This window comes from Bidens hawaiensis, unplaced genomic scaffold (assembly GCF_021521415.1).
Source record: "Bidens hawaiensis isolate Kalapana, Puna unplaced genomic scaffold, B.hawaiensis_p1.1 tig00066844_1, whole genome shotgun sequence".
Lineage (NCBI taxonomy): Eukaryota > Viridiplantae > Streptophyta > Magnoliopsida > Asterales > Asteraceae > Bidens > Bidens hawaiensis.
This window is the reverse complement of record NW_027501864.1, coordinates 26,113-41,022: the sequence shown is the minus strand read 5'-3', so window position 1 is coordinate 41,022 and position 14,910 is coordinate 26,113. Positions and strand designations below refer to the sequence as shown.

General features: G+C 38.4%; 1 pseudogene; it reads left to right on the top strand.

Moving 5' to 3' along the window:
• The first annotated feature begins 6,969 nt into the window (after positions 1-6,969).
• LOC143604816 (receptor kinase-like protein Xa21) lies at positions 6,970-9,934 on the top strand (annotated as a pseudogene).
• The last annotated feature ends 4,976 nt before the right edge of the window (positions 9,935-14,910 follow it).

Sequence of the window (14,910 nt, the reverse complement as noted above, 5' to 3'; positions counted from 1 at the left end):
TCAACAACTATGTGGATCAATGTACCAACCTCAAGATGGGTGGGAGCAACTAAAAACAAACTTGTCCTTATATAGATGACATTATTTTGACAAGCATATGTTGCATAAGTCTAAGTATTGTTTATACATACTTTGATATGATAGATCTCATAGATAGATATCATAACATTATGAGATAAACCCAAAGGGGCGTTAGTCTTGTTCCATAAATTTTACTCTAAATGGGTCCTTACACATGTAACAAACAATATTGCTCTCCTTTAGAGGATAAAAGGGTCACTGAGATTGTTTCCTTATGCTTTCATTAAGTAGAAGCCTTATGTAGGTACAAGTCTATACTCGTTCAGATATTACTCGAATTGTAACACACTAGATATGTCTAGATTAATGTGAAGCATCTGAAAGAGTATTGAAATATATTTAAAGGAAACGAGAGACTATAATTTAAAAGAATAAGTGAGAATTCAAACCAGCTGATTACTCTAAACTTTGTCATATTCAAAAATAAGAAAATATAATTTTCGGGATATATTCTTATGTCAGAACATAATCTATCTCATGGAGGAGTCATAATAAACTGATAACAACAATATAAATTTTAATGACATAATATGTTGATTAAATCTCAACGCAATTGTCAATAAATATTATTGAAAATTTATCATTGGATTCATAAGTTTATTAACTCCATATAAGTTATATATTGAAGACTTATTGTGATAAAGTCAGCTACCATGTTTTCTCAAACAGTAACAGTTCGAGTGGTGCTGCATTAAATTTCGATATGAAATAAATTATTCATTTATGAACGAATTGAGGAAACTAAATTCTCATATCGAATACATTCATGATATGCTTAAGGATCCTATAACTAAAGGTCTATTACCCATAAGTCTTATGAAAGCGCTTATAATAAAAACGGGATTATTTATGACCATGTATACTAGTATATCGTTATATGAATGACTAATTATTAATTTTCCTCACCAGCTTTGATTTTGTATGTCTCTTAATATGTTCTGCATGCGTAATGACATATAGAAAAATTAATATACAAATCAAATATTTGAATGCCTTACTTATAAAATTTTGATCATAATTACTTAGGTTTTAAACAAGGACTGCAGTATGATTAATGGGGTCTTGAGCTAATGTTCAATTCAATGACTGTATTTCTCTGCTCTAGTTTGAGTTTAAAGCTAAAATGAATGTTAAAATCTGCAGACTAATCTAATGCTCATAATAAATGATTATTTGGCCAAGTGGGAGAATGTAAGAATAAATATATGGATATATATATATTTATGTATGGCCATCATTATCATTTATATAATAATATATCAAAATAATTAAATTATACCTTATTATTATATTAGCTAGGTAATTGTTGATGGACCATATTACCATTACTTGCTAATCAAGGGTTTCCCCTTGGGTGTATATAAATACATGGAAGAGATTAATTAACATCATAAGGAAAACCTAACTCTCACATTAAGAAATTCGTGACCCTATATCTCTCCATAATTCGGTTTCCTCAAGAACCCTAATCCCCATCACTAACATACATCCTAAAGGGGGAACTCGACCAAGCTGACTATCATGTCGTCTACATCCTTCTCCGGACGGTTACTCCTTCCCCTACTGTAACAGGTATGCTTTACTTATGGGTTTATTATAACATTCATGTTTTCTATTACATATGTGAAGAACTGATTAATAACTTTAACATTCGAAAAATCAGACGCTGCCTAAAAATACAACCACCCATTTCAGACTAAATAAATAAACCATAAAACATAATGAATAATAAAGGGTATAAAGATTTAGATTAATAAACCTTTCATCAACTTGCACGCAATAAACGATGATGTCAATGTCCCTCAAAAATGTTAAAATACACATCAAAATGTTAAAATCATGGCCATTTGAAATTAAAATACACATAAAAATAAAGGGAAAACAGACTTGGAAATATTACTCTAATAACGATGATTGGAACGTATCATTTGATGGAGATCGGTATACATGAGCTCATAAGTAATGTAGACACCATCAAATGCTATCCTTTCTAGAGTTGAAATATATACATATTAAATCAAAACAAAACTCGAGTGAAAAATAAAACAAATAGTTACAAAATAATTAAAAGAAAACCTAAATAAACACGCGTAACACGCGGACTAAAAGCTAGTATATATATATATATATATATATATATATACATATTAAATCAAAACAAAACTCGAGTGAAAAATAAAACAAATAGTTACAAAATAATTAAAAGAAAACCTAAATAAACACGCGTAACACGCGGACTAAAAGCTAGTATATATATATATATATAACTAGCTTTTGAACCCGTGCATTATACGAGATTTATCAAACGATAAAAATAAAAAAAAGTTTTTTATTTTAATTGTGATTCTCAAAATACTTAATTTAATGTAGACTTAAAGGAAAAACAAACGGGCTAACGAAAATTACTAAAATAACATGGTTTTAGAAACGTCAGGTGTAGATTTGCAAGAAATTTAAAAAATGTGCTAAAGTTGCGTAGTTGGTCAAACTTCAGGTATAGAAATGACACTATGTTATAAAATCCACACTATGTTATAACCCGCTTGACACAATGATTTTGATCCATGACCCATGGATAGCTAGAATGAATGAGATGAAAGATTAAAAATTAGAAGAAATGTAAGTTTAACACCTAAGCCTTAACATTTTCTTTTATTAGTATTGTAAGATAAGATAAGTTGTAAGATAAGATATTATGGATTATGATAATTATTACAAGCTAGTCATTTTAACGACTTTAATAGGTCATCGTATAACGACTTCAATATATTAATAATATTAAACATTGTGATCATTATTACAAACTATTCATTTTAACGACTTTAATAGATCATCATATAATCTGCTAAGACCAATTCAAATCTTATAAATGATGAGTTTACTCAATCAAAGTTGTGTTGGTCAGGTTAAAAGGAACACGTCTAGCTTGACTCTGGGTCAACGCGATAACAAAGAGGTATAGAATATGATGATGGCTCACCCATGCCATGTCAATGTCAATGGAATGAGTCAAGCTTCGAACTTTTAAGTCCATCAACAGAAATAGTTGCATGAAACCAGGTTATAATATAAAAATTGAAGATCAAATAAACCTCAAAGCATGAAAGATCAGGTACAAGAGATGATCAAATACAAGATGAAGGACTTAGAAACATATAACTATAATAAGTGTGATAAGATTAATAAAGCTTTTATAAAAATGTATTTTTGAGCTATTAATGATTTGAGTTGTTTGAGGACAAAATGTCCATTACGGTAGGAAAACGCTGGAACACGGTCCCTCTTAGGCTGAGGGGTGTGGGGGGCGCGAGAGGGGGCGTGAGTGGGGGCGCCAGCCAATAATATTGTGACGTGTGGCAGAGAGAGAAACTTGATAAGATGGGTGTTGGTAGTGGTGATAGCGCCCCGGGCCATGGTGTGGAGGGGCGCGAGAGGGGGCGCGAGCGGTTTATTTTTTTATTTTTTTATAAATGTATTAAAAAAACGTATTATTAAAAAAACAAGAAATTATTTAAAAAAACACACATTAATTAAAAAAACACATTAATATATAAAAAAAAATTAAAGTACTAAAGAAAAACATTATTCTTATTATTCGGCTTCGTCTTCTTCGATCAACCTCTTCCGGATACGTTCCTTTTGTTTTTCCATCAGCATTTGGTCGACCGGATTTAGGTGGCTGAAGTCTCTTGCAAGGAAGTCCAAATCTCTCATTCTTTTTTTTTTCCTTTTTGTCAATAGAGACCACCTCCATGGTTTTGTTGAATTTATTGAGGGATTCAACAAGATCGTTGATGTTTACGGCTTCCCCCTCAGCCGGTTTTTTCCCCCTGGCGTCCCTTCCCAATGGCCGCCTCCTCGGCGGTGAAGACGTTTCCTCCCCCGCAACGTTTAGGTCGAATCCAACCCGGCAATCCGACCCGGCGGAAGTGCTGTACGCTCCAGACGAACTAGTTTTAGTCCGTTTCGGCCCTACTTCCGCATCAAGGTCCGGCGCCACCAGCTCAACCCACTTGGAACACCTTCTCAACCTCTCCCACACCTTTACATCGTCCCACGTCTTCACCGTCCCATACCTCCGCAGGCACTCCTGCCTCCACTCTTCGACAGTGAAATTATAGACCGCCAAATCGTCACTGCCACTTGGTCTCATACGACCGGCGTTCCTGTTGAACAGATTAGTAAACAAGCCGACAAATTTTCTGATTTCGGTCCACCGACCCGAAATCATATCGGCGTTCCGCTCTGTACTCCCAACGAGCGAATAGAACGTCTCCCTAACCTTTGTCCAAAAGACCTTGCTCTTTTGGTAGTCCGCTGCAAAATGCATAATAAATTTGTATGTCATTTAACTTTTTTATTTAACTTTTTTATTAAAAATCATTTTTAAAAACGTTAAAACAATTACCGCAACGCCGATCCTCAGAAGTGGCTATCCAAGCCCGACACAGGGCTTCCTTCTCATCCGATGACCACGGAGTGATTTTCCGTTTCGCCCTTCCGGTCGAAGCCGAACCCGACCCGTCCGTTGCAACTTGTTTTTTCCGGTGGACGCGTCTTCTTTGTCCCGCAGCTTCACCTTCTGGTTCTGGTTCTTGTGTCTCCGGAACTACAAAGTTAGGAGACGGTTGTATGTTGGATGGTTGAAAGCCGGATGGTTGTTGCGACCCCGAATAAAACATCGGTTGGTCCGGTGCCGACCATAAATCGTCGTAACTGTAATCTGATTCTAGGTTTGGGTACCAATTTCCAGCCATGTTTTTAAAAAAAGGTTTGGAAGATGGGGTGATTTCGGGTTTTGGGTGTGGTATGTGATATTGGTTTTGGGTGTGGTATGTGAGAATGGTTTTGGGTGTGGATATATGTGATATATATTGTGATATATATAGAGGAAATTAAATTTTTTTTTTATTCACATTTAAGCCTCCAACGGCTCTTTCACCATTCCCCAAGCACCCTCACGCGCAACAGCTCCCGCGAGCCCCCTGGCGCCTGCATCGTTTTCCGCTCTCGCGCCCCTATCGCGCCTCGGTGGTGTGGTGCTCGCGCCCCGGGGGTGTGGAGCGCTAGGAAGGGCGCAAGAGGCCAGACGATCGCGGGCGCGAGCACCACACCACCGAGGCGCGATCGTCTGGCCTCTTGCGCCCTTCCTAGCGCTCCACACCCCTCAGCCTTAGCATTAAATGGGTAGCATTTTCTTAAGCCTACCTGTAGTGGGCTTTTTAAGTATTAATGAAATATTTTATGTATTAATTAAATATTTTATATTTTAAATATGATATCAAGTTTTTGTTATGTTTTATGTCTACTTAAAAATCTAATAAAATGGATAAAATAAAATAAAAACAACCGGGTAACTATTGAAGGGAAATTAATCATTACACGTGTTTTTTTAGTAAAAGAAAGTGATGTTAAGGTGGTGTTTGTTTTTAGAGAAAAACTCTTCTCCACATCTTTTGTCTGTCATACGCAGATCACGTGCAGACGTGATGGTTTGCTGTATGTTTTTTAGAAGACATTTTATTAAAAAACTCCGTGCGTCCTGTAATCCTAAAAAACGTTGAGTACTCACTTCTAACCTCTTCAAACTTCTAAACACTACATTTTCTAAACAAAATACATCGTTCCTCTACTCCACCCTACCATCTCCCCTCTCCTCCACCGTCACCGCTAGGGATGAGCAAAATCGGTACCGTACCGATTGGTAACGGTACCGAATCGGTACCGATACCGAAATTGGTACTGATTTGGTACCGTCGGTATTGAATTGGTACCAAGGTTTTGAGTTTTCGGGACCGGTACGGTACGGTACCGGTATTTCCCGAATTTTACCTTAAATACCGGTACCGTCCCGGTACCGAACGAACATTTTGGTACCGGTACAAAAAATTTGTGATTTCCGGGATCGGGATTTTTGGTACCGGTACGGTAGCGAGCTCATCCCTACTCACCACCGTCGCGCCCCACTCCTCCACCCCTACAGCCGCCACGGCCCCTCTCCTCCACCCTCACCACCGCCACGGCCCCTCTCTGCCACCCCCACAGCCGCCGCCTCTTCTCCACCCGCAAGTAATGTATCCGGTTATGTTATGTTTTATGATTAGTGTAACCGATTATGTCCCTTTTTAGCAGTCTGCAAAAATTAATAAACTAACAGTCTTCTTCTTGCAAAGTGTAGACCATAAAGGTTTGGTTTACCTCTTCTTCTACGGTTGTGATCCGCTGACTGCAGACATTTTTCCTCTAAAAAACAAATTACACCTAAGTTAGCGTTGATGTAGTGAAAAATTCCTCTTAAAAGAGCATTAACCATTTACCAACGACGTAAAGTTATCAATTCATTGTAATTGTTACAAACCATTCAATTTAATGTTATTGGTTATTTCCGTCATAATATAATTAATAGATCTTGATTATCTAGATTCTAAAGCAACAAAATATATGATTGGTCTTTTTCAATGTGGTGTAGTGGTAGAAAGCGTGAGTTCTTTAATGAAGAGCTCGATCCTCACATATATTCAGCAAATGATCAAGGGCATTAACCATTTGCCTCGCTTAATAGACATCTGTAATAATTTTCATATTCTACTATTAATGCTGACTTTTGAGGCTGACTGTAGCAATCAATTTGGCTTGGTGAAGGTGCTAAGAAAGTTGTGGAAGGTATTCACTTCACTACATGCATGCTATATATAGAAGGGCAACAATTACTCTTCCGATCTCAAATTTATTTCTCAAATATAAACCATGTCACGGCAACCAGTAATTTCCTTAGCACCTTCCTCCTATGTTGCTGCTTTTTTCCTCTTTCTGACCATCTCCAACTTCTCTTCTTCGTATGGTGGAAATAATGAAACAGATTATCAGGCTTTGGTGAAGTTTAAGTTGATGATCACCAAAGATCCATATGGAGTGCTAACCTCATGGAATGATTCCTTTCATTTTTGTGATTGGAGAGGTGTTTCATGTGGGAAGCGACACAAACGAGTGACTAGTGTTACCCTATTTTCCATTGGCCTAGAAGGCTCCCTGTCTCCCCATGTTGGGAACCTCACATTCCTTCGTGAGATTTGGCTTTTTAACAACAGCTTTGAAGGAGCCATCCCTCATGAGCTCGGTCATCTATCTAGGCTACGCATCCTCCGTCTTAGCAACAACAAATTAAGTGGAGTCATTCCAACTAATTTGTCTCGTTGTTCTAACATTGAATTCCTATATCTTGATACTAATAAGCTAGTTGGAAGCATACCCAAAGAGATAAGTTTCCTCTCAAAACTTAATACTTTTAACATTGATGACAACAACTTAACAGGTGGAATTCCACCTTTCTTGGGGAATATTACATCAATGGAGGCGTTCTCGGCTAAAAGGAATCCATTTGGTGGGCGCATTCCAGACACCTTAGGCCATTTGAAACGCTTAAGAGAAATATACTGTAGTGATTGTAACTTATATGGAACCATCCCTAACTCCATTTATAACCTCTCACTCTTAACCCACTTTGCCTTGCCTGTGAATCATCTTACTGGTAGTCTTCCTCTAGCTCTTGGTGTGATGCTCCCTCACCTTGTCTTCCTTCAGTTAAGAATTAATCAACTAACTGGACTTCTTCCACCATCCATATCTAACTGTTCAAATTTAGGACTACTTGAAATGAGTGAAAACAATTTCAGTGGGAAGGTGTCCATTGACTTTGCCAAACTTAGAGATATCTATGCATTATCCATAGGTAACAACCTCTATCAACATGAAGTAGCTGATGAGATGAAGTTTATTGATTCTTTGAGAAACTGTAGTAAATTGGTGGTGTTGGAACTTAGTAATTGCAAGTTTCAAGGAGTGCTACCTACATCAATCGGTAATCTTTCTCATCAGTTACATTATCTGAATTTAGCAAGAAATCAGTTACATGGAAATGTTCCTTCAAGTATAAGTAATCTAATTGGATTAGGCATTTTGCATTTAGCATACAATCGGTTCACAGGGTCAATCCCCTCTACCATTGGTATGCTTAAAAACATACAAGTTGCTTCTTTTCTCGACAATCAGTTTTCTGGTCAAATTCCAGATGAAATAGGGAACTTATCACTTTTGACTAAATTTGCTTTAAATTCCAACAAGCTGGAAGGCCAAATTCCGCCAAGCTTGGGGAATCTGCATAAGTTATTGGGGTTAGACCTTTCGAACAACAAACTCAGCGGCAAAATACCTAAAGAACTTCTTGAACTTTCATCTCTGTCCATAGTATTGAATCTTTCCCAAAACCACCTTTTTGGTTCACTTCCATCAGAGGTTGGAAAACTCGATATGTTGGCTAATCTCGATTTATCTTATAATAGCATATCCAGTAACATTCCTAGTAGCCTTGGTGGTTGCACAAGCCTTTCTTTTTTATCCCTGAAAGGCAACTTATTTCAAGGCACGATACCACCATCCTTACGTTCCTTGAGAGGACTGGTGGATCTAGATGTTTCACATAACAATTTATCTGGTCAAATTCCTCAATTCTTACAACAATTTTCATTAGAATATATGAACCTATCTTTTAATGATTTTGAGGGTGAAGTACCAGTGTTGGGAGTGTTTGCCAATGCAAGTGCATTCTCGGTTGTGGGGAACAACAAGCTTTGTGGTGGGCTGGATGAACTTGGGTTACCCAAATGCAAGAAGATGAAAAGACATAACAAGGGGTTTCCTGTATTCGTTATAGTTATTTTGACTGTATCTACACTTTTCATTATATCGTGTTTGGTGTATTCTTGGTGTAAAAAGACAAGCAAGAGCCAATCGACTAAATCATCGATGAATGACAAATTCTTGAAAGTTTCATACAATCAACTTCTCAAGGCTACCAATGGCTTTTCTGAAGCCAATCTGATTGGCCATGGTGGGTTTAGCTCTGTTTATAAAGGAGTTATTGATCATGATAGATTTGTTGCAGTCAAAGTTTTACATCTTCAAAATCAAGAAGCACGAAGAAGCTTTAATAGGGAGTGTGAAGCATGGCGATGTATTCGACACAGGAATTTGTTGAAGATAATAACTACATGTTCAAGTGTTGATTTTCAAGGAAATGATTTCAAAGCTTTAGTTTACGAGTTCATGGCCCATGGGAGTTTACATGATTGGTTGCATTCAAGTACAAGCACATCTAGGCTAAACCTTGTTCAAAGAATAAATATCCTTTCGAATGTCGCATGCGCACTTGATTATCTTCATAATCATTGCTTAACCACTATTGTTCATGGAGACTTAAAACCCAGCAATATTCTACTTGATGATGACATGGTAGCCCATGTTGGAGACTTTGGTTTAGCTCGATTTCTTGGACTGAGGCCCAACCAAAGCAACTCAAGCGGGGTTAAAGGAACAATTGGTTATGCACCTCCAGGTGAATTCTAGTCCTTGTATTCCATACAATTATACTTCCTTAAAGTATCACCTTTTTCTTAGATTGCTTATATATTGTATGCAGAGTATAGCCTTGGGATTGAGATGACAAGTATGGGGATGTCTACAGTTTTGGAATATTATTATTGGAAGTAATGACAGGGAAAAGACCTACAGATGATATTTTTGTCAATGGTCTCACCCTTCATAAATTTGTGTATATGGCCTTGCCGGACCATGTAGTTGATGTTATTGATGGTGACATTCTTAATTTTCTTAAAGAGGATGCAAGTGCCATGCAAACCAATGGACCAAATGTAGAGAAAATGAAGGATTGTATGGTTTCAACTGTAAAGATTGGAGTATCATGTTCGGCAGATTCCCCTGCACAACGGATGAATGCCGAAAATGTTGTCCATGAACTACAACATATTTTGGATATGCTTCAAAATTTTTGAGGTGCGTTGTTCACTAGTGAAAATATAGTAGTCTTTTCTTCAACTTTTCTCTTCCTAGCTCGACGGGTCGGAATGCCCAAATCCTCAAATGCATGGGATATTGTTTAGCTGTAAGGGTCGGAGAAGGGCAATTACTCATGGCACTAGGGGTATGCATGGGTTGGTTTTGGGCTCAAACCAAACATAAAACTGAAATTTCGGATTTGGTTTTCTTGGTATTTGGTTTGCGTTCGATTCGGGTTCGGATTAAGTTTAGTGTCAGTTTTTTCGATTTTACCAACTTGAAACTTTTTGGTTTGAAAACTTAGCCCAAAAACATGAATTTGGACATAAACTTTGGGCCTATATATCTTTGTTAGTTAATTAGAAGTTAACTATTATACACGTGGGGTAAAATATTGGGATTATATATTATACTAGCTTTAGAGTCCGTGTAACACACGAAATGATTCAAATAATAAAGTTATAAATAAAGCAAATAAGTACATACTATATATGAAAAAATGATTACATCTATGCTTATATCTATACTATGTGTACATAAATTGATTTTATTTATATCAAAATGATTTTTTTTTTTCAAAAAAAAGAGAATGAACTTAATAATAATAATAATAATAATAGTGCAAGTGCAAAAACATACCTGAACGGTCCATCTATTGGAAATTTGATATTCTATCATGTGTGTGTATGTGTGTAATTAAAAGAATTTTTGTAAGGCCCCGTTACCGGAAGCCCTACTTTCGCGTTGGATTTACTCATAAACACAGTTCTAAATATCAGAGTTAATTAAAACATTTACGCGGAATATAAAACTTTCATAAAACTTTGCATAATTCATAACTTGTCTCAAAACATTCTTTGTCTTTCAACATTAAAGCATTAAATTAAAACATCATAAGTCTTCAGATGCCAGACTCTCGTTCAGTGCCATGTGTCCCCTCAAGCGAGCTGCCTCATTCTACTCACCTGCGTGCATACTAAAAGTCAGCTACGCTGAGTGAGTTCTAGATAATCACATAATCATACCATTCACATAACATAATGTTCTTTCATTCATACTTTCATACTTTCATACTGTATTAACTTACTGTCATATCTTACGTTATAAAGAGCATTACGCCCTACATTCCTCGAGTATTATTAGGGCTCGGTACCCTCCTTCCTCGAGTATTATTAGGGCTCGGTACCCTCTTTCCTCGAGTATTATTAGGGCTCGGTACCCTCCTTCCTCGAGTATTATTAGGGCTCGGTACCCTCTTTCCTCGAGTATTATTAGGGCTCGGTACCCTCCTTCCTCGAGTATTATTAGGGCTCGGTACCCTCTTTCCTCGAGTATTATTAGGGCTCGGTTCCCTCTTCGTTACCATACAACCATACATTATCATTTCTTTCTTTTATTATCTTTATCACGTTCATACACGTAAACATACATATCATACTTACCTTACACCTGGCGTTACAACCTGACAGTACGTGCAATATCCGAAGATCGTTCACGTAACATCAAGCAATCATTCATACATATCATATCATTCACATAAGGCATACACTTATCTCGTAGGATAAGTGTATTAACAAACATATTGAGTATGCACACAGCCCCGAAAACATAACACATAAGGGGGCTAGAAACTCACCTGAATACGGTTACGTTCTCCGTTGATTGTAATTCCTTTCTTTAACTGGGCTCGGCTAACTGTATAATATTTACACATATCAATTAACTACTACTACCCGTTTTCAATAACTGCCTTAACACATTTCCCATTAGGTTTTTAATTCATTTTAAAAACGAACTTCGCTTCAGGCGAAGTTAAACCTTAGGCGAACTTGGAAACAACTTGGTTCTGGCTTGATTCGATCGAATAGGAACACGTTCGATCGAATAGGAACACGTTCGATCGAATACAACACGTTCGATCGAATACAACACGTTCGATCAAACAGGAACACGTTCGATCGAATAGGAACACGTTCGATCGAATACAACACTCATTCGATCGAATACAAAACTCATTCGATCGAATGAGTTGGAGACCATTCGGTTGCTTCCCTATTCGGTCGACTGGACTTGTTCGATCTACGCATTCGATCGAATGGACTGATTCGATCGACTGGTTCGATCGAATGAGTCTGGTTCGACTCCTTCAAGCTGGCGACGGAGAAACCCACGGGTTTTCCAGATTTTCCAGATTTTTGACCCAAAATCGACGTTTTTGACATGGAAATGCTCGGGATTGAAAGGGCTATCGATTCCTTGTACTTTTAAACACAAAAGCTTGCATTTTGACACCAAAACAAGGCGGTTTTTGACCCGAAAACTCAAGTTACAAAAACGGGAGTTTTTGCTCGATTTGAGGTCGAAAATGGTTATGAAAACGGATGATTTTCAAGAGGGACTTACCAAAAACGATTAGGAACAAGATTGTGGACTCGGATTTGTGATTCGAGAACTTTCTCTCTCTAGTTTCTCTCTCTAGAATTGAGAGTGTTTGGGTGTGGGAGTGAAAGGGAGTTGGTGAAAATGGTGAAAGTGTCAAGAACTTCCGTTTATATACTACGGGTTTGGTTAGGCTCGGGTTGGCTTCCTACGGGTCGAGACAGGCCGAGTTCATAAAATAACTAAGCCCAAGACCCGTTCCTTACTCGACATTAAATATCTAAAACGTGAAATCACTAAACATAACTTTCTTTTATTTATCATTATAAAAATTTCGGGATGTTACAAGTCTTCCTCCCTTAAAGAGGTTTCGTCCCCGAAACCTAACTATTACATAAACAAACTAGGGTAAAACTTGCGCATCTCATCCTCGACTTCCCAAGTAGCATCAGATCCCTTGCGGTGCTTCCATATCACTTTGACCAAGGGTATGACCTTATGACGAAGCTGCTTCTCCTTGCGATCAACGATCTTTATCGGTTGCTCGATGTAGTTCAATTGTTTATCAACCTCGATGTCCATTAAGGGCACGTGAGACGTGTCGTCAGCTAGACACTTCCTCAGATGAGAAACATGGAAGGTTGAATGAATTCCTTCTAACTCATCGGGTAAATCCAGTTTGTAAGCTACTTCACCCACACGTTTTACAATCTTGAACGGTCCAATGTACCTCGGACTCAACTTTCCTCTTTTCCTAAAACGGATAATCCCCTTCCAAGGCGAGACCTTAAGCATCACATTGTCACCAACGTTAAACTCGATTGGTCGTCGCCGCTTATCTGCATAAGACTTTTGTCTGTCTTGAGCGGCTTTCATTCTTGTTTTGATCTGATCGAACTTTGAAGACGTTTCTTGAACCACTTCTAGGCTTCCCATTTCTTTCTGACCAATCTCACCCCAACACACCGGGGTTCTACATCGTCTACCGTACAACATCTCAAATGGTGGCATACCGATACTCGAATGGTAACTGTTGTTGTAGGAGAACTCTGCCAGATGCAGATGATCATCCCAGCTTCCACCAAAATCTAAAACACAAGCACGTAGCATATCCTCAAGGGTTTGGATCGTCCTTTCAGACTGTCCATCGGTTTGAGGATGATACGCCGTACTGATGTTCAACCTCGTCCCCAACGCTTCATGAAATTTCTTCCAGAACCTCGAAGTAAACCGTGTATCCCTATCAGACACGATCGATAACGGTACTCCATGCTTGGTTACCACTTCCTTGATGAACAAGCTTGCTAACGTTTCTGACGAGATGGCCTCTCGTATGGGCAGAAAGTGAGCACTCTTGGTCAAACGGTCCACAATCACCCAGATGGTATCATGTTGCTTAGCTGTACGAGGTAGCTTAGTTATGAAATCCATGGTGATGTGTTCCCATTTCCACTCAGGTATCTCTAGCGGTTGCATCTTCCCATAAGGCTTTTGATGTTCGGCTTTGACTTGTAAGCAAGTTAAGCACTTACCAACATAATCCACTACATCGTTCTTCATTCCTGGCCACCAGTAATCTCTTTTCAAGTCTTGGTACATCTTTGTAGCTCCTGGATGGATTGAGTACCTTGACTTATGAGCTTCATCTAAGATTCGACTTCTAAGATCACCATGGCGTGGGATCCACATACGGTCGAACCTAGTCTTAACTCCATGAGTGTTTTCCATCAACTCATCTTGCTGGCCATAAATCCTTTCCTTCTTTACTAACCCTTCATCTATTAACACTTCTGACTGCACCTTGATGATTTCTTCAAAAAGACTCGGGTTCATGATCAACTTGTATGACTTCACTGTTGCAAGGACTTCCTCATTCTTACGACTTAACGCATCAGCGACCACGTTAGCTTTACCGGGGTAATACTTAATCTCACAGTCGTAATCCTTTATCAATTCTAACCATCTTCTCTGCCTCATGTTCAGTTCTTTCTGCTCGAAGAAGTACTTTAAACTCTTATGATCGGTATAGATAGTACACTTAGTGCCGTACAGATAATGCCTCCATATCTTAAGAGCATGCACTACAGCTGCTAACTCCAAATCATGCGTCGGATAAGTACTCTCATGGACCTTCAACTGTCTAGACGCGTAGGCTATCACCTTTCCTCGTTGCATCAACACGCAACCTAACCCTTGATGCGAGGCATCAGCACAAACAACGAAATCCTCATCACCATCGGGTAAAGTAAGGATTGGAGCTTGCGTGAGTCTCTTCTTCAATTCTTCGAAGGCTTCTTCCTGAAACTTTCCCCAATTGAATACTATCGTCTTTCGGGTCATACCGGTCAGCGGTGCGGCTATCTTGGAGAAACCTTCGATGAATCTCCTATAGTAGCCAGCTAACCCTAGGAAGCTTCGTATATCAGTCGGATTCTGCGGAGTCTTCCAATTCGTTATCGCTTCAATCTTAGCTGGGTCCACGGTAATCCCCTCCGGATTAACCACATGACCTAAAAATTGCACTTCTCTTAACCAGAACGCGCACTTCGAAAACTTGGCGTACAACTTCTCTTTCTTCAGAACTTCCAATACTTCTCT